Below are 22,229 nucleotides of genomic sequence, written 5' to 3' on the forward strand. Positions count from 1 at the left end.
TTTTAAGTTCCACAATTGTCCGCCATTTTACCATTTAAGTCACCAATTTTATCGTCTGCTTTTATTATTTATTATCTTCATTTTTTAAAACAAATTCTGTAGACTAAAGAGCTGCATACTAAGCTGCTGCCAGTCCGCCCCCTTCGGGGGGAATCGAAACTCAATAAAGAAAAAAAAAGCTTTCGTATGACGCTTTCATGGTACATCACAGTTGTTCTAACGAGATAGCACCACAGCGAGCCGGTGGCGGCAAGCTGCGGGGGAAACAGAGAGGCAATAACGCCGTCAGACACAAACAAACAGAAATAGGCGGACGCCGTGGAGCGGTGGTCGCAACTAGTGTAAACCAGGCTGGCGATATCAGAATACGCGTGCGCGCCGCGCCGAGCGCGCTGCTATGTATAGCAGGTCGTGTGCTCAGCCTCTGACAGCGGCGTCGCTGCACCAGTCTCAAGACGCTGCCGCCCGCGCGCTGCTACACACCCAGCGGCACACGGTAAGAACTCCGCCCGGTGGTTGCATGCAGCGTCTGTAAACAGCGCAGAGTGCGCACGTGCGCCTTGTGAGGGGGGTTCTTTTTCAACGTGCCATCTGCTGTTTTCATTACTCCACTGTGGCATCAGAGAAGATTTATCTGCAAGGCCATTTACGATGTTATCATTCGACCAAACGAAGAGAGTGCCTCGACGGACAGCATGTATTTCGGAAAGATATAAAGGTGCAATGTACCAACGGCATTTGTATTTCTTTTTTCACTGGATTCTTTACTTAGAGAGTTGAATTTGTAGGAAATGGAAAAGAATTTAATCAGTGTTTCGTTTCTCATTGTCGGTACAGGATTTTCTTTTCCTACCAATCACAATACGGCTCATTGCTGTCCTGCCGTGCTCGGCCGGGCTACAATTACAACGTACCGCCTGTAGCACATGTATCTGGAAGACAGAAATTATTGAAAGCGTGTTGTCTGTTCTTTTAAAGATGTCAGAAAGAATAGACACTATGGATTCATATAACTGATTCACCTCGATGGGTAGTGAATCCATCACCTTCAGTCTGGATGCACAGTTACGTCCGACCTCCTGTAGGAAGAAAATAAGTCAGCCGATTAGGTGTTAGAGGTATCTAAAGCTATTTCATCACTCTTAGTGTACGGATTGCGCGCAGCCGTACGGTGCGTTAACACGCGCTCGCCAGCCGACCTGTCTGGAATGCTGACAATCTGCTTGGTCAACAGACGCGCGTCATGCCGCACTGCGACGGAGAGTACGCTTCTGGCCGCCGTCCGTAGCGGGCAGTATTAACTAGCGCGGCCTCGGGCGCGAATATGTCACTTTTCTTAGCTACCGTAATTAGGATGTCAGACACAGTGATGATGGGTGAGCGTAGCGTGCGTGTTTTATTATCCGCCTTTGTTAATAAAACTGTTTAAACTTACCTCTCGTGCCGGGGTGGTCGAGCGGTTCTAGGCGCTACAGTCTGGAACAGCGCGACCGCTCCGGTCACAGGTTCGAATCCTGCCTCGGGCATGGATGTGTGTGATGTCTTCAGGTTAGTTAGGTTTAAGTAGTTCTAAGTTCTAGGGGACTGATGACCTCAGAAGTTAAGTCCCATAGTGCTCAGAGCCATTTTTGAACCTCTCATGTTCGCGCATTGCCGTACCTCAAGGACCCACCGCTTACAAATCCTGACAAAATATTCGTGTAATCATCATCCGGTGCAACAACACAGACTGTATATACAAAGGTGCTGTAACTTACCAAACGAGAAAGCATTGGTATGTTGATAGAGACAATAAAAAACTCACAAACACACACACAAATTTCAAGCTTTCGCAACCCAAGGTTGCTACATCAGGAAGGAGGGAAAGAGAGGGAAAGACGAAAGGATGTGGGTTTTAAGGGAGAGGGTAAGGAGTCATTCCAATCCCGGGAGCGGAAAGACTTACCTTAGGGGGAAAAATGTGCGGATGTATATGTGTGTGTGTGTGCGAATGTATACCTGTCCTTTTTTCTCCCTAAGGTAAGTCTTCCTGCTTCTGGGATTGTAATGACTCCTTACCCTCTCCCTTAAAACGCACATCCTTTCGTCTTTCCCTCTCCTTCCCTGCTTCCTGATGAAGCAACCTTGCGTTGCGAAAGCTTGAAATTTGTGTGTGTGTTTGTGTGTTTTTTATTGTCTCTATCAACATACCAACGTTTTCTCGTTTGGTAAGTTACAGCATCTTTGTTTTTATATATATTTTTCCCACGTGGAATGTTTATGAGAGGAGTCACATCACGTCTGATGTATGACTCGTATATGACAACAATTTATGTCTGGTTTCAATGAGCACGAACATCATTTAATAATGAGACTTTATCCTTGAAACTAATTGTGAGAAAATAAATTAACAAGTAAGTCGCTGTTGTGGAAAAGCTATTTTCTACGAAACAAAAATAATTTCCTCGGAAGAAAATGGAGTTGTCTGAGAAGAATGTGCCTGGAAGGCATATTGTAGCATCGGCAGGAACAATGGTCAGATGTGAGATCACAACTGAGAGTTTCAGCGGGGAGGTGATCGTCGTACCGCCCGCTGAGACGTAGTGGATTACATTTCAGACGCCTCACTTCAGGACAGTATTCACTGACGTATCTGTTTGTGGTGCTTGTAGCACACGTATTTCAGTACAACACATACTAGGAGAGTGGATTTTATAATATAAAGCGACTTGCTACCCTGACGTTTGTTTTAGCTGGCGACGTGGTGCCTGTACTACATTTTTTATTTGGTATATGTCTAATGCTATTCTATGTTCTAGATTGTCAGTTACACGTATATTCTGTAGCATTTCAATTGCTTCTCTTTCCTTGTGTCGTTTCTTTCATAGTTGTTATAAAATAGAGAATCCCTGTCTCTGTCTCTTTCCCTGCCAGTCTCTCCCTCCCTCGCTCCCCCCCCCCCCCCCACCTCTCTCTCTCTCTCTCTCTCTCTCTCTCTCTCTCTCTTTCTGCGTGTGTATGCGTAGATTTTAACCAAAATCTTAACATTTTGATATGTAAGATAAAACTACGTACTTTCTGTTTCTACCTTATACCCCATATCTTGTCAATATTCCTGACATTGGTTCTATAAACAATGACCCCGTTAATAGGACATATTTTTGAATTCATTAGGTAGAGGTGTAAGACCTAATTTGAATTTCAGAGGTGTCCAAGATCTTTGTTTCCATTCAATTGCACGTCACAATAAACAAAAGGCTTCAGATGGTATCTGTGATTCATGTCCCTCTTTTAGGCACATACGTTCCTCTAGTTCACTGACAGTCATTTTCATGGATATCGCTGCACCCACAGGGGATCGTCCGCCGTCACATCACAACAATGAGAAAATGCAAATTGTCAACAAGACGAGTAGGGTCGTCAGACGATGCAGTCGTTGTAGTATTGTACCACACAGATTGGAAATGGTATGCAGAGGCACATTCTCCAATTGCAGCTGACGCAGCAGATGCGCACGTACGTGGTTCATGTTGCGTCTGGACACACGACGGACGGTGGGCAGGTGCTCCCTCACAACAGTCTTAGTCTGCCGAGCTTCTCGCAGTCTGTGGAATGTTACTCGCACGTCACAGCTGTTCTTCAAAGTGGCGCACTGAGTCTAGACGTGCACTGTTGTTCCACGTAACGCCTTTAATCTTGCCACGCTGATTTTGAAGAGTCTACAGTTGGAAAACTTCCTAGACAGACCGAAATGATATCTCGCCGCAAACGCGAGAAATACTCGTAAGTCGTAAAACGTGTACTCCACGAATAATGACTGATAAATTGGCATTACGAGCTGAGTGCTTTGTTATAGTTCTGTTTTCTTACACCTTTATGGAGTCATCATATGCACTAAGAATGAACAGGGAACGTAGCCCGCCGCCGTTTCTACCATTTTGTGAGTCAATTTCTGGGACTCCTTGTACTTGTCGCGACATAACGCTTGTCGCTGCTGAAGGCTGCAATGCACAAACATTCCCTTTGACAGTGGCCAAATTCTTTTAGGCTCCGAAGGACGGATCTCGTAGAAAATCCAAACTTAGTACGGCCCCTTGGTGTCTTACTTCAGCACCAGTGACTGAGCAAACCCCAACAATTGAATATACCTATATCGTTATGGGAATTCTCCAGCATATCGTTCATTAATTTCTGTTGACTACCTTGGCTTGAAGGTTAGCGGCCACAAGCGGGCGACGTGTGTTGTGTTTCTCCTATTTTGTGAGATATACTGTCTCTGCCGCGTTCCTCTTTGGCACGTTAGTGACGTGGAATCTGCTAATTGTAAAAAAGAGTGCAAATCACACATTTATTTACTTTTACTTACGTATGTAAGCCAGATTAAGGTATTTCTGTGATCTCCGACTAAAATCAAGAGCGACAGTAAAATCATTTCGAAAACTTGGGTTCAAAAACGTGACGTAAAATTGAAACATGTTTTCCGTGTTTATTTTACTGAAATTCGTGCCAGTGTCGTGATATACGAGTAGTGTATAGTAATACATCTTCAACGGCAAACATGACCTGTACTTTCCAGATGCATGTATACTGAGTAGCATTGCATCGTCAGTTTTAAAGTTAACCTTTGCTTTTGAGAAATTTTTGGCCACAGTATCCTTATTCAGACCAAAATTAACCTACTTTCATCATACATTTACATGAAAAAGGTATATATTTGAGAATTTTCGGAATTTTGTAAAAATTTTCGTAATTTAGTCCCTCGTAATTCATGAACAATTCCGTAGAAAAGTCACTTTAGTTTTCTGGAATGTATACTGCCTGCATTTATCGTAAATTAATGCTATTCTCGAATCTTTTAACGACGATAACCTTTCAGAGAAATGATAAAACTGGTATGAAAATTTCTGTTCTCGTAATAGATATCTCATGGCTCGTCAGTGTTTTAAAGACAGCTGTAGAGGCAGGAACACTTACGTTGGAAAACATAGAATCAGATATGGTAGCTCTACCTCCAGATGTAGATGAGCAGACATAAGACGAAAATATTGAAGATGCCTTGTTAGGAAAAACCTATGTAAGCAATATTACAGGTACTTATGAAATTTTACATGCAAGAGACAACGAATACATTTCTCATGCTTCTTTCAAAAGATCCTGTAAAGAGGAAGTTAAATAGATTGATCAGATTTAGGGACGAAAGCTTCTGGTCTGTCGGTTGATTTCAAAGAAACGTCGTATGACCTCACTCCCATACAATTTTTAGAAGAACTCTAAACTGAAAGGTACGCTAGGAAGTGTAAGAACGAAATAACTTTTTCAGATGTACCTGAGGAAACTCTTGTATTTCTTGGGTTCTTGATCTTTACTGGTTATCGTAAATTGTCCACTGGAAGAAATTCTTGATCTGAGGATGATGATCTTGGTGTTCAGACAGTGAAAGATGCCATCAGTCATAGCAGGTATCTTGAACTAAAATCTGTGTTACATTTCAGTGACAATAAAAAGGCCAATGATGACAAAAGTAACAAATCTTTCAAAATAATACCATTAGCAGAGGCTCTGGTACAAAATTATCAAAGATGGGGAGCCTTTCAGGAAAATGTAGCAGTTGATGAAATCCTATAAAGTAATTTATAAGACGCAAGCCCATACGCTTTGGATACAAAGTATGGGCCTTATGTGATACTGACGGCTACTGTTACACCTTCTTACTCTGCTGCGAGAAGTACCAGAAGGATGACAATGAAGAGTTACCACTGGATTCCAAAAGTCTTTTGAAAATGCTATCGATTATTGATGAGCCAAACAGTCACTAAGTATTTTTTGACGATTACGAGTCACAACCTGCTCGTCCAACTGAAGGAACTATGATTCCATATAAGTGGAACCATAAGAGAAAGCCGGCCGGAGTGGCCGAGCGGTTCTAGGCGATACAGTTTGGAACCGCGAGACCGCTACGGTCGCAGGTTCGAATCCTGCCTCGGGCATGGATGTGTGTGATGTCTTCAGGTTAGTTAGGTTTAAGTAGTTCTAAGTTCTAGGGGACTGATGACCTCAGAAGTTAAGTCCTATAGTGCTCAGAGCCATTTGAACCATTTTTGAACCATAAGAGAAAACAGAACAAGCAAGTGTCCTTTATCACCTGATAATGTAATGAAACAAAAGGGAGCGGATTTTTTAGTTCAGATTTTCTAGAAAGAAGGAAGTTCTGGTCACAAAATGTCATAATAACAAGTATGTTGTACTAGCAACTAATGTTAGCTATAATCTGTCATTGATCCCTAGAACAAAAAACCGTTCCCAGTAGTTGAAAGATCCACAAAACCATCGCCAGTATTCTTGACATCCATTTGCTGTAGAATCTTAGAACATATGGTATTCTGTGCTCAGATATAACAAAGTATCTCGAACAGAATGACCTCCTTCATCATTCACGTGAAACCCACTCTCACTTTTCTCACATGACACTGCAAGCTTTGGAACAAGGCAGTCTGGTAGATGCAGTATTTCTTGATTTCCTTAAAGCACTTTACTCAGTACCACACCTACGCTTATTATCAAAAGTACGATCGTACGATCATGCGAAATTTTTGACTGGTTTGGGGATTTTTTTTTGGTAATGAGGATGCGGCAAAGCGGCAAGTTATCTTGAATGGAGAATCATTGACGAGTGTAGAAGTAACTTCAACTGGATTCCAGGCAAGTGTGTTGAGTTCCTTGCTGTTCGTGTTGTATGGTGGTGACCTTGTGAACAGTATTAATAGTAGCTTCGGACTTTTCGCAGCTGATGCTGTTATCTATAATGAAGTACAGTCTGAAAGAAACTGCAGAAATATTCAGTCAGATATCGATAAGATTTCAATCAAAATGGGGCAAAGCGTGATACCATGTGACTACAATATCAGTGAGTCACAGCTGGAATCGGTAAAATTGATAAAGTCATACAAACACCTTGGTTTAACACTTAATAGGGACATGAAACGGAACGTTAACACAGGGTCAGCCGTAGGTAAAGCAGGTAGTGTCAAAAAAAAAATGGTTCAAATGGCTCTGAGCACTATGGGACTCAACTGCTGTGGTCATCAGTCCCCTAGAACTTAGAACTACTTAAACCTAACTAACCTAAGGACATCACACACATCCATGCCCGAGGCAGGATTCGAACCTGCGACCGCAGCAGTGGCACGGTTCCGGACTGCGCGCCTAGAACCGCGAGACCACCGCGGCCGGCCCGCAGGTAGTGTCCTATGGTTCATTGGTAGAGTATAAGGGAAGTGCAGTCAGGTTACAAAGGCGATTGGTTACAAATCATTCATGCGATCCATCCTAGAATATTGTTCAAGTGTGTAATACCCGTAACGGACGGGACAAACAGGAGATATTGATCATACATTTATCAACCAGAACACTGTGACCACCGACCTACTATCGATATAAATCAGTCCAGGTGATATCAGCGTCTCCTGGCGAAAAATAACTGCTGGTCAGACACACGCACGGGGCATGTAGTACCAGTGAGAGTGTGGACCGTGTGTAGAATGCGGAAGACGCGCTTTCTACCTGAGTTTGATTGAGGACAGATTTTGATGGTCCGGAGGCTCGTCACGATCATTTCGGAAACTGAACGACTTGTCGGGTACCCGAGGAGTGCTGTGACGAGTGTCTTCAACACGTGGCGAAACCAAGGTAAAACCATGGCCAGACGTTGTGCGTTTGGGCGGCCACCCCTTATTGCAGATGTCGGACGTTGTAGGTTGGGAAGACCGGTAATAGTGCATGGGCAGCGAAATGTGGTGAACTAAAGTCAGACTTTAATGCTGGGCAGATTACAAATGTGTCTGAATACAAAGTGCCTTGAACATTCCCAAAGGTGGGCTTCCGCAGCCGACGACCCATGCGTGTGTCAAAAATGGTTCAAATGGCTCAGAGCACTATGGGACTCAACTGCTGTGGTCATAAGTCCCCTAGAACTTAGAACTACTTAAACCTAACTAACCTAAGGACAGCACACAACATCCAGCCATCACGAGGCAGAGAAAATCCCTGACCCCGCCGGGAATCGAACCCGGGAACCCGGGCGTGGGAAGCGAGAACGCTACCGCACGACCACGAGATGCGGGCCATGCGTGTGTCAATGTTAACACCACGACATAAGCAACTACGACTGACAGGGGCACGCTGCCATCGGCAATGGAAGTTGGCGCAGTGACAGAGCGTTGCATGGTCTGACGAATCCCGGCATCTTCTCCATCATGCCAATGCGAGGGCGCTAATCCGTCTTTTTCCAGGGAACAGCTCCTTGACGCTTGTGTTACTGCTCATTATGCACTATTATACCCCGGGGAAAATTCACGTGGGCGTCCATGGGTCCATTTGAGCTCGTGCGAGGCACAACGACGGACAAGGAGTATCGAACACTGGTTGCAGACCACGTACATCCCTTCATGACGATCATGCTTCCCGACGGCAGTGGCATAAGCTGAGAGTGTGTTGGAGTGCTTCGAGGAACACAGCGGCGAGTTCCAATTTATGTGCTGGACCCTCAACTCGCCGTATCTGAACCAGATGGAACACATCTGGGATGTGATTGAACATGGCGTCAGTGCTCATCGTCCTCACCCGGAATTTACGGGAATTAGGTGACTTGTGTGAGCAGATGTAGTACCAACTTCCTCCAACGACCTACCAAGGCCTCATTGTTTGCTTGCCACTTCGCGTCGCTGCTGTTACCCGTACCAAATGTGGTTATAGCGGCTCTTGGGTAGTGGTCATAATGTTCTGGCTGATCAGCGTATACAGAGGAGCGCGGCACGAATTGTCACAGGTTTGTTTGATCGGCGGAAGAGTATCTCAGGGATGCTGGAAAAACTGAACTGGCAGACTCTTCAAGTTAAACGTAAACTATACCCATAAAGCCTACTTACAAGGTTTCAAGTAACGGTTTTAACTGATGACGCTAGGAATATACTTCAACCCCTTACCTATCTCTCCCATAGGGATCAGGAGGAAAGATTAGATTAATTGTAGCATGTACAAAGGCATTTAAACAGTCATTCATCCCGCACTCCTTACGCGAATGGGACGGGAAAAAGGCCTTACAAACGGTACAGTAGGATGTAGCCCTTGCCATGTGGTTTAAAGAGTGTCGATGTAGATGTAGGAGAATTGCTCTCCTTATAATGATGACTCGCCATGTGACTTTGACTTGTTCCTAGAGCTGAAGCTGAAACAGCAGCAAATTTATGCGACTGAGAATTCCTCCAAGACAGAGGATGACAATGTGCCCACCTTTCATACGACATTTTGCGTTGTGATGACTGATTTCGTAATCTCGTAAGATGCTTGGAACGTAGAGAATATTACTACAAAAAACATGAAATAAATAACACAGTGTTGTGAAATTTTTATGATTGTGTTAGTATTAACAGGTGTCACCACCTAAAGACGTTCTCCATTGTGACTTTCGATGTACCCAGCAGATAATCTTCAGACCTGGCCTCGAAAGGTGCAGTTTCTCAACAGTGATATGAATGATGTAAAACTATAAATCGTTAGTTTCATGCCATTCATACTGGAAGCTGCGACTAGGCTAAGGCTGAACACAATTTGAACCTAAAGAAACTGTTCGATTTGCAGGTAGGCCTCTACGAGTCAGATGCATTTAATGAACTGGGTGCAATCGAAACGGAAGGAAAAGGGGTTGGCTCTGACAAATGAGTTGCTGGTGAGTTTGAGCAAGAGGTTCATCTCTAAATACTGAACTCAAAGATCGGTAAGATGGACCATCGTTTACCACAAAATGTTTTACAGGAGGAACAGCAGATCACAAATTAATGTAATAGTTAAGACTCTCACACTTTCGAGATGAGTGGAAATTGTAATATGAAATACATATATTTAACATTTGACAGAAACTGAGCGGAAAAGTCCATGGGGAAGGAAAGAAAATAGTCTGATAACTAACTTACGGAGTCATTCGGGTAAATTAAATACACAGTTTTCCATAGTACATGTTTATTACGTCGTTCTGGTAGGATTAAGAAGCTATTCGCTTGTTAAGCCATTGGCTACCACAGCCTGATTTAAAACGACACCATCAATGCTTCACATGAAAGTGCGCCTACTCCTGTCTCATCACTAACTTCTCGCTCACTATGCTGCCAGAACGTAGAAGCTTAAGAGTCGAAGAGACAGGCTGCTGCATCAGCACCTGCAGAAGGTATCTGCAATTGAGTGCTGCCTACACAGAGTTTGAATTTCTCGCCTCGTTCACAGTCCAGCCGACGAGAACTGTTCCACCTCGGTCGCAACAAAGAGGACAGTTCTGCTTCCGTCCATACTAAGAGTACTTTACTGCTTCGTGTCCCCACCAGGAGAACTTCCCTAGCTGGCGTTCGGACTAAGAGTTTTTCTCTCCTCCACGCAAAGTGATCTTTTGAGCTTCGCTTCTCAACTGATAATACTTCAAAAGCGACGTTCCTCTGCGTTCTCCAATTGCCGGTTGTCCAATAAGACAGAATGCTAGAGGGCCGCAACTAAAATTTTCCTCTCTTCTAAAATGTTTGTTATTACTTGTACCACTCTCTTAATTTTTCAATTTATACGAATTCACGATGATTTGGTGCTAGATCCCCATCCAGAGAAACTGTGGAAGCTCTGGTCAATGCGAGAAAACTCACACTTCCGCTCCTACGACAGTCGTCGCCAGTTCTATCACTCCGGCTAATTTTAAGATATCATTCAACTTACGAGTGTTCTATTTCCTGCATCAAAGCTCGGGTCCATAACGCCCAAGTTGGCAGTGGCTGTGGTGAAATTCAGGAGTTGGTCTAATGTGTGAGACAGTGCTCCACGTTCTCCACTAGATGTTATCTTCATTCCAAGCTACTGCCCAAACTACCGAGAAGTGACCTCTCGGCTCGCCGGGCTAGTGTAAGTGCAAAGCGAGCATAATGTTTAGGTAGTTACCCTCCTACAGCCTCTGCAAGATTTTATTTGCATCCAGTACAACTACCCAGAACCTCTGGACACATTCTGTGCTCAGCGCTATACGCGATAGCACTGCGAATAGTCAGCGTCCACCGAGAGTGCTCGGAACTGGAGCATGGGGGTGGGCCGACCACCCATTCTGCTTGGGGGGGGGGGGGGACACTTATCTGAGGGCAGGGGTATTTGTTGTGCAGACACACACTGCACTAAGTGATCTCTTTGCTACCAACGGCCTCCGACGGCCACGCCAAGACTTAGAAGAAGTGCTAGCCAGACCCGACATGCAAACCAGTACGCAATTAATGGAAAATATTTTATTAGAGGGAAATTTTAATCGCTGCAAGTATCATGTAAGATTCGTTTGCATATCCAAACCCGAATTATACTAACACAAACAAAGGAGAACGAATCTCACTGTCTCTTGTTGAGTCATTAATACTCTTGAAAAAAATGAAACCAGCGGACGGGCTCCAGCCTTACACGTTTCAGTACCACAGGTGAGAAACTTTGTCTTTCAGAGCTGATCACCTGCACAGATAAACATCTATAATCCTTAATATAAAAAACTGTGATTCAGACAGTGTTTGTATATTCGTTATAACAACTGAGATCACGATTCCTGAGAAATGGCAACCATTATGATGCATGAGAGTTAATTGTGTCTTAACCGTATCTGTTGACAGAAGATGACTGTAATGGGTCGGTGTACGGTTCGGTGTTGTTGTTGTTATGGTCCTCAGTCAAGAGACTGGTTTGATTCAGATCCCCAAGCTACTCTGTTCTATGCAAGCCTCTTCATCTCCGAATAACTACTGTAACCTACATCCTTCTTAATCTGCTTAGTGTATTCATCTGTTGGTCTCCCTCTACGATTTTTACCCTCCACGTTTCCCCCCAATACTAAATTGCTGATCCCTTGATGCCTCAGAACGTGTCCTACCAACCGACCCCTTCTTCTAATCAAGCTGTGCCACAAATACCTCTTCTCCCCAATTCTATTCAATACGTCATCATTAGTTACGTGATCTACCCATCAGCATTCTTCTATAGCACATTTCTAAAGCTTCTATTCTCTTCTTGTCTAAACTAGTTATCGTCCATGTTGCACTTCCATACATGGCTACACTCCATACAAATACTTTCAGACAAGGCTTTCTGACATATAAATCTATATTCATTGTTAACAAATTTCTCTTCTACAGAAACACTTTCCTTGCCATAACCAGTGTACATTTTATTTCCTCCCTATCTCAACAGTCATCAGTTATTTTGCTTCCCAAATAGCAAAACTCTTGTACTACTTTAAGTGTCTCATTTCCTAATCAAATTCCCTCAGCATCCCCCCGACTTAATTCGAGTAGTTCCATTATCCTCGTTTTGCTTTTGTTAATGTTCATCTTATATCCTCCTTTCTAAACACTGTTCATTCCGTTCAGCTGCTATGTCCGGTCCTTTGTTGTCTCTGACAGAATTACAGTGTCGTCGGCAAACCTCAAAGTTTTTATTTCTTCTCCATGAACTTTAACTCCTACTTCAAATTTTTCTTTTGTTTTCTTTATTGATTGCTCAGTATACAGACTGAATAACATCGGGAATATGCTACAACACTATCTCACTCCCTTATCCAACACCAATTCCCTTTCGTACTCCTCGACTCGCATAACTGGCTTCTGGTTTCTGTACAAATTGTAAACAGCCTTTCGCTCACTGTGTTTTACCCCTACCACCTTCAGAATTTGAAAGAGACTATTCCAGTCAATATTGGAAAAAGCTTTGTCTAAGTCTACAAAAGCTATTAACGTAGGTTTGTCTTTCCTTAATCTGTCCTCTAAGATACGTCGTAGGGTCAGTATTGTCACCACGGAATCCAAACTCATCTTCCTCGAGGTCGGCTTCTACCAGTCGTTCCATTCGTCTATAAAGAATTCCTGTTAGTATTTTGCAACGGTAACTTATTAAACTGATAGTTCAGTAATTTTCACACCTGTCAGCACCTGCTTTCTTTGGGACTGGAATTAATATATACTTCTTGAAGTCTGAGGATATTTCACCTGTCTCATACATCTTGCTCACCAGATAGAAGAGTTTTGTCATGGCTGGCTCTCCCAATGCTGCCGTAGTTCTAATGGAATGTTGTCTACGCCCGGGGCCTTGTTTCGACTTAGGTCTTACAGTGCTCTGTCGAATTCTTCAAGCAGTATCATATCTCCCATTATCATCTTCATCTACGTCTTCTTCCATTTGCATAATATTGTCCTCAAGTGCCTTGCAATTGTATAGATCCTCTATATGCTCCTTCTACCTTCCTGCATTCCCTTCTTTGCTTAGGTTGGTTTTCCATCTGAGCTCTCTATATTCATACGAGTGGGTCTCTTTTCTCTAAAAGTCTCTTTAATTGTCCTGTAGACAGTATCTATCTTACCCCTAGTGATTCATGGTTCTGCAGCCTTACATTTGCCCTCTAGCCATTGCTGCTTAGCAATTTTGCACTTCGTGTCGATCTCATTTTTGAGAGGTTTGTATCCTTTACGCCAGCTTCATTTACTGCATTTTTATATTTTCTCCTTTCATCTATTAAATTCAATATCTCTTCTGCTACCCACGGATTTCTACTAGCCCTCGTCTTTTTACATACTTGTTCCTCTGTTGCCTTCACTATTTCATCTCTCAAAGCTACCCATTCTTCTTCTATTGTATGTCTTTCCCCTGTTATTGTCAATCGTTCCCTAATGCTCTCTCTGAAACTCTCTACAGCCTCTGGTCTCATCTCCTTAAATTCCCTTGGCTCTGAGCACTATGGGACTCAACTGCTGTGGTCATTAGTCCCCTAGAACTTAGAACTACTTAAACCTAACTAACCTAAGGACATCACACACATCCATGCCCGAGGCAGGATTCGAACCTGCGACCGTCGCAGTCGCACGGTTCCTGACTGCGCGCCTAGAACCGCGAGACCACCGCGGCCGGCTTAAATTCCCTTCTTTTTGCAGTTTCTTCAGTTTTAATCTACATTTCATAACCAATAAATTGTGGTCAGAGTCCACGTCTGCCCCTGGAAATGTTTTACAGTTTAAAACCTGGTTCCTAAATCTCTGTCTTACCACTATATAATCAATCTGAAACTTTCCAGTGTCTTCAGGCCTCTTCCAAGTATACAACCTTCTTTCCTTAAACCAAGTGTTAGCTATGATTAAGTTATTCTCTGAGCAGAATTCTACCAGGCGGCTTCCTCTTTCATTCCTTACCCCCATTTCATATTCACCTACTAAGTTTCCTTCTCTTCGTTTTCCTGCTATCGAATTCCAGTTACCCATGACTATTAAATTTTCGTCTCCCTTCACTATCTGAATAATTTATTTTATCTCATCATACATTTCATCACTCTCTTCGTCATCTGCGGAGCTAGTTGGCATATAAACTTGTACTACTGTGGTAGGCGTGGGTTTCGTGTCTATCTTGGCCACAATAATGCGTTCACTATGCTGTTTGTAGTAGCTTATCCGCACTCATATTTTTTTTCTCATTATTAAACCTACCCCTGCATTACCCCTATTTGATTTTGTATTTATAACCCTGAAGTCACCCAACCAGAAGTCTTCTTCCTTCTGCCATCGAACATCACTAATTCCCACTATATCGAACTTTAACCTATCCATTTGCCGTTTTAAATTTTCTAACCTACGTGACCGATTAAGGTATCTAACATTCCACGCTCCTATCCGTAGAACGCCAGTTTTCTTTCTGCTGATAACGACGTCCTCCTGAATAATGCCCGCCCGGAGATCCGAATGGAGGACTGTTTTACCTCCGCAGTATTTTACCCAAGAGGACGCCACCATCGTTTAACCATACAGTAATGATGCATGCCTACTCCTTCCGCCAAGCTTAACACCCTCATCTGACGGACGGATTACCATCAACAGTGTCACATGCCCTCATTGCGTGAGCAGCAGTAGAAGATGTTTGGAATCTAACGCAGGATACGCCGACGGCGAAATTTGTTCCAGCACCACTATTCGAAACGGCTACAGTCACTTCCACAAGATAGCGTACGCCGTTATCTGTATGAAATAAAAAAACACTATTACAAATATATGTTTACATGAAAATACATTTTCTTACTAACTGCACAATTGAAAATGGAAATGAAGTCCCATGCTTCTTTACAGAGCGTAGGGGAACGATGCGGGAGACCCGCACCGCCTTACTAGGCAAGGTCCTAATGGAGGTGGTTTGCCGTTGCCTTCCTCCGACCGTAATGGGGATGAATGATGATGATGAAGACGACACAACAACACCCAGTCATCTCGAGGCAGGAAAAATCCCTGACCCCGCCGGGAATCGAACCCGGGACCCCGTGCTCGGGAAGCGAGAACGCTACCGCGAGACCACGAACAATTACTTGATAGTTAATCCAATCTTCGTCATTATCCATTTTAGCTTCATACCTTAGCCCTCTCTCCGGTAAATCATTCACTGATCTACATCTACATCTACATTTATACTCCGCAAGCCACCCAACGGTGTGTGGCGGAGGGCACTTTACGTGCCACTGTCATTACCTCCCTTTCCTGTTCCAGTCGCGTATGGTTCGCGGGAAGAACGACTGTCTGAAATCCTCCGTGCGCGCTCTAATCTCTCTAATTTTACATTCGTGATCTCCTTGGGAGGTATAAGTAGGGGGAAGCAATATATTCGATACCTCATCCACTATTCGAAACGGCTACAGTCACTTCCACAAGATAGTGTACGCCGTTATCTGTATGAAATAAAAAACACTATTACAAATATATGTTTACATGAAAATACATTTTCTTACTAACTGCACAATTGAAAATGGAAATGAAGTCCCATGCTTCTTTACAGAGCGTAGGGGAACGATGCGGGAGACCCGCACCGCCTTACTAGTGATGATCCACTTCGCAACGAATGTCTTTGACTTTCTACGAATTTTAACAGCAGCTCCATATGAAAGCTTTGGCCCCTTTGGATGATTCACAAGGATCACTGCCTCATGAGGCTTCAGATATTTTGGACTCATTTTAAAGTGTAACGACAAAACAAGACATTCAACTCTCACACTGTTTATCTATACACTGTGCAAAAGCGCATTGATTGCAGATTCTAGGCCAGTACCAGAGATGTTTTAAAATTATGGCGTACACTTTTATTGTGGACCTGACTGTACCGCCAAGAACTGCCATGTTACAGACGTGTGTTGAAAACCTCGACTACGGTGACAGGTTAGTTGACTGTTGATTTGGGGCTGCAGAGTGCAGCGTCTAACACGTCGGTAACGCATAAAACATCTCACTGATCATGGACGCAACTGATGTCTTATTGAAGATTTTCTACCTTTTTACACGATTGTCGTATTAATATGAAGCTGAAATCATTGAGTTATTTTTGTTTACCCAGTTCCCATTATTCCATCACGAAGAGGCCATTGGCTAGATTTCTATCGACATTTTACACGGTCATTCGAATGTGGATGTTCAGTTTTCGTTTTTGTGCAATTCTGAGAAACATGCATTGTTTAGGTGATTGATAACCATTTCGTGATGGTGATAGCAAGAGCTTCTCTACAGTATCTGTAATTTTCTTTGGTTGATCTTTTCCAGGTAAAGACATTTAGCCATTTTGCTAGTACCAGGCTTACTTTGTAATCAGTTCGTAGTGAACGTAAGATCCCGGCCCTTGTTCTTACTCTATCAGGAAATAATACTAATAGTATATAGCTTTTCTCGGGAGACTATGTCAAAGTTCGTAATCCTATGACTGTAACTAATGTATACGCAGTTTTCTCCGATTTGCTACGTAGTCGGCCTTCCATACCATTCTCAGCTATGGAATTTCCATTGGAATCAGACTAGTCATCAAGTATTTCTTAGAGAAGACCCGCTTTACCGACCACACGTTCTACAAACATACACATGCTATGTTTTGACGTATTGTACCGAGCAGCAGCTCTCGAAATGAATATCATGCATGATCTGTTGGTTGTCATTCAGAAAGTTTCTCAGCCAGAGCGAATCTGTTCGTAGATAACGTAAGTGACTGTGAAAAGAACTGTTATAAAGCAAAAGATACTTCCCCTTACAACAGAGATGTATTTCTCCCTCGTTTCCCAAAACTTAATTACAATGTATTGCTCAAGGCTTTGATGTTTACACACTGTAACAATACGTTTAACAAAAGTACACTGGACAGTTATATAGCGTCTATTTCTTTGTTGCTGCGTACAATCTGAAGACTAATGTGATGGAGTTCTCCCCGATAGTCTATCCTCTGTAAATCTGTTTATCTTAGTGCAGCTATTACATTGTACTACCGCTAGATCATACCGACTATATCCAAGCGTTGCAGTTGGCCAGCCTCGGTAGCTGTGAGGTCAGCGCAGTGGATTGCCAAGCGAACGGGCCCGCTTTTGATTCCCAGCCGGCTCGGAGATTTTCTCCTCTCGGGGATTGGCTGTTCTGTTGTCCTTACTTTCATATCGTCATAACTGACGTACTCGTGGGATGTGAGGTCCGCCACTTATGCAAAACACCTTTTTTTCTCTCAATACACATAACTGGCAGACCTCACATCCAACAATTTTAACTGCAAACACGGCCAACAGAAGGAGCTGCAAATCAAAATGATGAATATGACATTCTACTATTGACATAGCTGAATGGACACGTCCCAAAGGCCAATAAATTTTTAAAAAAAGCTTTGGTGTTCCTCTACAAATTTTACACCTTACGCCTCCACTTTCAAATTGATTACTCTTTGATGCCCAGAACATCTCGTATCAGTCCATTTTTTCTTCTCGTCGTATTGTGCTACACAATTTTTTTCTCCCCAGTCTGAAGCAGTATCTCTTCATTAGTCACTTCATAAATTGATATAATCTTCGGTCTTCTTTTGTAACATTTCATCCCAAAAGTTTTGATGTCTTGTCGGTGCTGTTTATCGTTCAGTTTTAGCCGGATACCTATTAGTGGACATTGTGGCAACGGCCTTGCCGCAGTGGATACACCGGTTCTCGTCAGATCACCGAAGATAAGCGCTGTCGGGCGTGGCCGGCATTGGATGGGTGACCATCTGGGCCGCTGTGCGCTGTTGCCATTTTTCGGGCTGCACTGAGCCTCGTGATGCCAGCTGAGGAGCTGCTCAACCGAATAGTAGCGGCTCCGGTCACAGAAAACCATCATAACGACCGGGAGAGTGGTGTGCTGACCACACGCCCCTCCTATCCACATCCTCACATGAGGATGACACGGCGGTCGGATGGTCCCGATGGGCCAATTGTGGCCTGAAGACGTAGTGCTTTTATCAGTGGCCATTAATATAGGGTTTTGTCGACCCTTCGCCTTTATAACGACTTGAACTCTGCTGGTAACACTTCCATTGAGGTGTATGAATGTCTGTGAAGCAATGGCAGCCATATCTTTATCAAGACCCTTATCAGACAAGATAGTGATGTTGGATTCTGGGGTCTGGAGCGATGTCAGCGTTCTAACTCATCCCAAATGAGTTCCATTGCAATCAGATTACGACTCTTGGTAAGATAACCCATTTCAGGAATGTTGTCCACAAACCATTGCCTCGAAGATGCTGCTTCATGATAGGGTGCATCCTTATGCTGATGCAGTCATCGTGCCCGAACTGTTCCTCTACTGTACCCTTTGCACAATGTTGTAGATTATGTTGATATCCTTCCACATTTCTTAAGCTCAATAAGTGAACCGCATGATAACTATGACAAACACCCAGTACCAGTATACTACGTTCTCCATACTTCACTTTTGGCACTATACGTTTTTCAGGAATTCGGCGAAGTCAAACCGTTCCATCGGACTTCCACAGGATACAGTGTAATTCATCACCGATAATCACTTGTTTACAGACGTCTAGTGGTGTCGCTATTTACACCATCACAAACGTCGCTTAGCTTTGGCTATAGAAATATGTGCGCCGTTCTTTTTAACTCAGAACTCACTGTATTGTGCTATATGGGCTGCTGGTAGCACTTTGGAACTCACCAGTGACTTCTTCCGCTGATTTCATGCGATTTTATAAATCTACCCTCTTCAAGATTGTCCTTGTCCTCCAGTATATGAGGTCCACCTGGTCAGTCGACGAGATGGGGTTGTTACTCAGGTGATATCTAATGAATAGCCTATACTCGAAATCACTGAGCTCTCCTGACGGACCGATTGTGCTCTTACTGCTTCTCTGCTGACACAGTACTCCCCTCCGCCTGTATCACTTCAATCTCAATTACGTTGCCTGTTTCATGTGCTTCGACGATTAACTTTAGTTTGCTTTCTGTTCAATATGCGGGTAGCATTTGCTGTCTGGTTTTTAGCCTTGCTACGTTCATTAGTTCGAGAAATGTATTATAGTCAACACTATTAAAAGCTTTTCCTAAATCTATAAACGGTATAAATGTCAGCTGATGTTTCTACAACTTATTTCGTTGGACCAGTCGTTGGGTTTTCCGTCTCTCGTCAGCCAGTATCTTTTCAGGACTCAGACTTACCGTCTCCCAGGCACGCTCACACCAGTCGTTCAATTCCGCACAGCGTTTGTAACCACCTACATTTCGAGCTGGGCCTCAAGAACTTAGGTAGCAAAAAGGGACAAGGTAGGAGACATCCTCCATCGAAGCGACAGCCTCTTCCCTGTTTGAAAATCCTGATCTTATTTTTTCGGTACAGCAAAGTCATTAGTCTAGATGAGGCTAAAAGTTGTAGCGAGGAAATCCACAAAGGTATCTCTCAGAGCCATATCCAGAGTTTCCTTACTGTATAGTATGTGTACGAAGGTTTTTAACCAGCTGAGCTTCCAGTGATCTAGCTCTATACTCCAAAAATATTGCTGCATTTAACAACGTCTGTGCTCAAGTGGTGATAGACAGAAAATCGTAGGGTCCAAGCCTGGGATTTTTTCTGTCTCTTGCCGCTAGTTCCTCACATCCAATAATAGTTCATATAAAAAATATCAAGACTACAACTCAAAGTACGTGAAGGGGTCGAACAGAATCTATTCTTAAATTCAATACTCCAATTTATTTATATACAAAGTTATGGGGTCAACATAGAAAACGAATAATCAGAAACTTGTGATAGCTATATCTGTCCTAAGTTGCGTGAAGATTAAGAGGAAAGCAGTGTCACTTTCCTGTAAGTTAAGTCACTTCGTTCCCTTTTAAAAATTTACTCTCTCTCGATGTTCACAATAACTGACAACTATTTAATCCTGCATTTCTCGATCGAAACAGTGACTGTAAATTGGTGACTAAAATCCGGAAGCCCACACTTTCATTACCAGTGCAAAGGGAGATGAGGCAAACTATCGTCCTGGATTCCACAAGTGTGAAATCGAATTGAACAACTCTGCCAGTGCTGCGAATTACGCTCACTCTAACTATGACTGGGCTGTGCCGAGCTGTGCCCTGCAGGCGTGCTGGTTTCTTCACGAAGACGGAATGCTCGGCATCTTTGTGAGTTTCCAAAATGTGGCAGCCTGCACTGCTCTGCTACACCACGTCGATCAGGACACCAGCGCATCCTACCGGAATGTCGAACTGGAGACTCTCACGTCCTACTGCCGAGTGATTCCCCTGCGACATTTACTTATGGTTCAAATGGCTCTGAGCACTATGGGACTCAACTGCTGAGGTCCTTAGTCCCCTAGAACTTAGAACTAGTTAAACCTAACTAACCTAAGGACATCACAAACATCCATGCCCGAGGCAGGATTCGAACCTGCGACCGTAGCGGTCTTGCGGTTCCAGACTGCAGCGCCTTTAACCGCACGGCCACTTCGGCCGGCGACATTTACTTATGTCCTGCATGTTCCTTGCTACCAAAATTTGCCAGTCACCAATCGCAAAATTAGGAACCACTATGGCCCAATCTCGAGAATTCCCTCCAAAAATCCCGCTAAAAAATAGTGCCTCTTTTGTAGCCTCCAGTGACTACATCAAACAGTCGTATACTACCAAAAGCATACATTTCAACGCTGCAATCTGGCATCACATATCTTTACGCCTACTGCACGTTCTCCAGCCAATTTTCATAGCCTTGCAACTGAATTAAAGGAATTCGGAGTCGACTTCTACGAGACTAGAGGTTGTTTCATGCGGCCTGCGCCTTCTACAAGTCGCCGATGCTAATCTACAGTAGGAGTCAGGAAACGCTGAAAGCCGCCATACCAAACCAGGCCAATCCTTATGCCACACACTCGTACACTATGTGATAAAAGTATCCGGACACCTGGCTGATAAATGACTTACAAGTTCGTGGCGCGCCCCATCGGCAATGCTGGAATTCAATATGGTGTTGGCCCACCATTAGCCTTGATGACAGCTTCCACTTTCGCAGGCATACGTTCAATCAGGTGCTGGAAGGTTTCTTGGGGAATGGCAGCCCATTCTTCACGGAGTGCTGCACTGAGGAGAGGTATCGACGTCGGTCGGTGATGCCTGGCACGAAGTCGGCGTTCCAAAAACACCTCAAAGGTGTTCTATAGGATTCAGGTCAGGACTATGTGCGGGCCAGTCCAATACAGGGATGTTATTGTCGGATGGCCACATTGTGAACCGTGATTTGTCACTCCACACAACGTTTTCCCGCTGTTCAACCGTCCAATGTTTACGCTCCTTACACCAAGCGAGGCGTCGTTTGGTATTTTCCGGCGTAATGTGTGGCTTATGAGCAGCCGCTCGACCGTGAAATTCAAGTTTTCTCACCTACCGCCTAACTGTCATTGAAATTCGTGTGTGGTGGTCTGGATAGATTACGACCCTCTTCAACTGTCGGCGGTTTCCATCAGTCAACAGACGAGGTCGGCCTTTACGCTTTTGTATTGTACGTGTCCCTTCACGTTTCTACTTCACTATCACATGGGAAACAGTGGACCTACGGAAGTTTAGGAGTGTGGAAATCTTGCGTACAGACTTATGACGCAATCCACACACAATCAACTGACAACGTTCGAAGTCAGTGAGTTCCGCGGGGCCCCCCATTCTGCTCTCGCACGATGTCTAATGACTACTGGGGTCGCTGATATAGAGTACCTGGCGATAGGTGGCAGCACGATGCACCAAATATGGAAAACGTATGTTTTTTGGGGTGTCCGGATACTTTTGTCAGTGTAGTTCGACTGGTCATTCAATGACCCAGCCGAGCGGGTCTCTCCCCTGACACGTTTTCTTTTGTGTTGTACGATTTTATAGTGGTCGGTTCCACCAGGGCCCAGGTGTGTCG

At 43.8% G+C, this 22,229-nt stretch overlaps 1 protein-coding gene across 1 annotated transcript in view; it reads left to right on the forward strand.

The window, feature by feature from the left end:
* The first annotated feature begins 447 nt into the window (after positions 1–447).
* The window catches only part of LOC126236824 (glutamate receptor ionotropic, kainate 2-like), a 238,785-nt gene continuing 217,003 nt past the window's right edge, over positions 448–22,229 (forward strand). Inside the window, exon 1 of the mRNA XM_049946424.1 lies at positions 448–496. The gene's annotated coding sequence lies outside the window, so the exon portion shown is untranslated. The remainder of the gene's footprint in view (positions 497–22,229) is intronic.

The sequence above is a fragment of the Schistocerca nitens genome, chromosome 2, assembly GCF_023898315.1.
Source record: "Schistocerca nitens isolate TAMUIC-IGC-003100 chromosome 2, iqSchNite1.1, whole genome shotgun sequence".
Lineage (NCBI taxonomy): Eukaryota > Metazoa > Arthropoda > Insecta > Orthoptera > Acrididae > Schistocerca > Schistocerca nitens.